Below are 4,458 nucleotides of genomic sequence, written 5' to 3' on the forward strand. Positions count from 1 at the left end.
ATCTTAGCTCCCTGTCAATCATTGTTATAAGCTCCGCCCTCTACACCTGGCAGTCAGTATAGAGAGAGCCACCTCCATCTTAGCTCCCTGTCAATCATTGTTATAAGCTCCGCCCATTACACCTGGCAGTCAGTATAGCGAGAGCCACCTCCATCTTAGCTCCCTGTCAATCATTGTTATAAGCTCTGCCCTTTACACCTGGCAGTCAGTATAGAGAGAGCCACCTCCATCTTAGCTCCCTGTCAATCATTGTTATAAGCTCCGCCCTTTACATCTGGCAGTCAGAATAGAGAGAGAGCCACCTCCATCTTAGCTCCCTGTCAGTTATTGTTATAAGCTCCGCCCTTTACACCTGGCAGTCAGTATAGAGAGAGCCACCTCCATCTTAGCTCCCTGTCAATCATTGTTACAAGCTCCGCCCTTTACACCTGGCAGTCAGTATAGAGAGAGCCACCTCCATCTTAGCTCCCTGTCAATCATTGTTATAAGCTCCGCCCTTTACACCTGGCAGTCAGTAAAGAGAGAGCCACCTCCATCTTAGCTCCCTGTCAGTCATTGTTATAAGCTCCGCCCTTTACACCTGGCAGTCAGTATAGAGAGAGCCACCTCCATCTTAGCTCCCTGTCAGTCAGTTATAAGCTCCGCCCTTTACACCTGGCAGTCAGTATAGAGCAGTGATGGCGAACCTATGGCACGCGTGCCACAGGTGGCACGCCGGGCCCGCTCTGTTGGCACGCGGCCATAGGTCACCGGGAGAGAGGGGGACGCTGTCTGTCTGCAGAGTAGGCACCTGCCTGCCCGAAACGGCAGGCGCCTACTCTGCTTCCGGGTCGGGAGGCAGGGGGAGGGATCTAGGAAGCAGCTCCCCTGTCCTCCCGCGCGATGCTGTGTGGAGTGTTGCCGCGCGTTACCATGGCAACGCTCCACACAGCATCGCGCGGGAGGACTGGGGAGCGACTTGCTAGCTGCCAGAAACACACTTACCACCGGACCACCAGGGATGGCTGTGTGTCCCGTCCCCCCCCTTCAACAAAGGTAAGAGGAAGGGAAGGGAGGGGGGGGATACAGTATTAATATATCTTTTTTTTTTTTTTTTTTATGTATGTTTACCCCTTACCACCACAGTACCCCCCACAGCACCCTTAGCCCCACAGCACCACTACCACCACAGTACCCCCCACAGCACCCATACCCCCACAGAATCCTTACCCCCACAGCACCCCTACCACCACAGTACCCCTCACAGCACCCTTACCCCCACAGCACCCTTACCCCCACAGCACCCATACCACCACAGTACCCCCCACAGCACCCTTACCCCCACAGCACCCTTACCCCTGCAGCACCCCTACCACCACAGTACCTCCCACAGCACCCCTTACCACCACAGCACCCATACCCCTACCACCCACAGCACCCCTACCCGCGCACACTCCACACACACTGCACCCCCCACCAGGGCCGTTTGAAGGAATTTGGGGGCCCCAAGCAAAATAGACATGGAGGCCCCCCCCCCCCCCTCCACGCCCTCCCCCCCCTCCACGCCCTCCCCACCTTACGCACGCAAAGCCTACAGGAACCACAATAATTAACATACACCACCCCATAATTAATCCACCCCCCATAATTAATCCACTCCCCCATAATATACACTCCCCCATAATATACACCCCCCCATAATTAATACACTCCCCCATAATTAATACACTCCCCCATAATTAATCCACCCCCCATAATTAATATACACCACCCCATTATTAATACACCCCCATAATTAATATACACCCCCCATAATTAATACACTCCCCCATAATTAATATACACCCCCCATAATTAATACACTCCCCCATAATTAATATACACCCCCCCATAATTAATACACTCCCCCATAATTAATACACTCCCCCATAATTAATCCATCCCCCATAATTAATATACACCACCCCATTATTAATACACCCCCATAATTAATATACACCCCCCCATACTATATACACCCCCCCCATACTTAATATACACCCCCCATAATTAATATACACCCCCATAATTAATCCACCCCCATAATTAATACATCCCCCATAATTAATATACACCCCCATAATTAATATACACCCCCCATAATTAATATACCCCCATAATTAATATACCCCCCATAATTAATATACCCCCCATAATTAATATACCCCCCATAATTAATATACACCCCCCATAATTATTACAACCCCCATAATTAATATACACCCCATAATTAATACACCCCCATAATTAATCCACCCCCATAATTAACATACACCACCCCATAATTAATACACCCCCATAATTAATACACCCCCATAATTAATACACCCCCATAATTAATATACACCCCCCATAATTAATATACACCCCCCATAATTAATATACCCCCATAATTAATATACACCCCCATAATTAATATACACCCCCCATAATTAATATACCCCCCCATAATTAATATGCACCCCCCATAATTAATGCACCCCCCCATAATTAATACACCCCCCATAATTAATATACACCCCCATAATTAATACACCCCCATAATTAATCCACCCCCATAATTAATCCACCCCCATAATTAACATACACCACCCCATAATTAATACACCCCCATAATTAATACACCCCCATAATTAATATGCACCCCCATAATTAATATACACCCCCCATAATTAATATACACCCCCCATAATTAATATACACCCCCCATAATTAATATACACCCCCCATAATTAATGCAACCCCCCCATAATGAATACACCCCCCATAATCAATATACACCCCCATAATTAATACACCCCCCATAATTAATACACCCCCCATAATTAACATACACCACCCCATAATTAATACACCCCCATAATTAATACACTCCCCCATAATTAATATACACCTTCCCATAATTAATACACTCCCCCATAATTAATCCACCCCCCATAATTAATATACACCACCCCATTATTAATACACCCCCCATAATTAATATACACCCCCCCCATACTTAATACACCCCCATAATTAATATACACCCCCCCATAATTAATATACCCCCTTTAATTAATTAAATAACATTACATAAATTACAAAAACACATAATAACAATTTACAAAAACACATAAATTACTACTCACGTTTTGATGATGCCTTCCCTCCGAGACCGACCACTGGATCCTTGCGCTGAAGATCCGTGAAGGCGGATTGACGGCGGCGCTGCGTACGGCGTCATCACGCCGCGTCCCAAAGACTCCTCCCCCTTCTCAAAGGTGCGGCTGAGCGCAGCGTGATGATTGGGGCCGGGGGGGCGACACATGACACGTGAAGTCATGGCACCCCCCTGGACATTGGCACCCGGGGCGGGCCGCCCCCCCCGTCCTCCTTAGTACGCCACTGACGAGAAAGGAGTGCTGCAGCCGCCTGAGGCTCTCTATAGAGCGCTCAGGCGGCTGCAGCCTTATAGGAAGCACCGGCTCTGCTTGGGGTCCCAGGCCAGCTCGGGGCTCCAAGCTGTTGCTTGGTTTGCCTGTCGGGTAGCGACGGGCCTGCCCCCCCCCCTGCCCCCCCCCCACACACACACACACACACACACACACACACACACACAGCACTCCACACCCTTACACACAAACACATACACTGCACCCCTCAATGCAGTATGTGTGTGTATTCAGCAGACTGTGTGTGTACTCAGCAGACTGTGTGTGTACTCAGCAGACTGTGTGTGTACTCAGCGGACTGTGTGTGTACTCAGCGGACTGTGTGTGTACTCAGCGGACTGTGTGTGTACTCAGCGGACTGTGTGTGTACTCAGCGGACTGTGTGTGTACTCAGCGGACTGTGTGTGTACTCAGCGGACTGTGTGTGTACTCAGCGGACTGTGTGTGTATGTATTTAGCGGATGGTGAGTGTGTATTTAGCGGACGGTGTATGTGTTTAGCGGACGATGTGTGTGTGTGTGTTTAGTGGACGGTGTGAGAATGTGTTCTGCAGTCTGTGTGTATGTATTGCATTTGTTGGAGATACTAATAAATATAAGCTGAATTTTATCTATTTATATCATTATTTAAAATTTGTATTATTGAACTCTCTGCTGTTGTGTTCTTCTTTTAAAACAAAAGTTGTTAATTAGTTCGGACAACTGTACAAGTTGTTTTTTCTAAACTTAAACCTCAGTATTCAGGTTTAATTGCAGTGTTGGCACTTTGAGGAAAAAAAAGTTGGCATGTATTGCGGTTTGGGCACTCGGGCTCAAAAAGGTTCGCCATCACTGGTATAGAGAGAGCCACCTCCATCTTAGCTCCCTGTCAATCATTGTTATAAGCTCCGCCCTTTACACCTGGCAGTCAGTATAGAGAGAGCCACCTCCATCTTAGCTCCCTGTCAATCATTGTTATAAGCTCCGCCCTTTACACCTGGCAGTCAGTATAGAGAGAGCCACCTCCA

Source organism: Pelobates fuscus, chromosome 12 (genome assembly GCF_036172605.1).
Source record: "Pelobates fuscus isolate aPelFus1 chromosome 12, aPelFus1.pri, whole genome shotgun sequence".
NCBI lineage: Eukaryota > Metazoa > Chordata > Amphibia > Anura > Pelobatidae > Pelobates > Pelobates fuscus.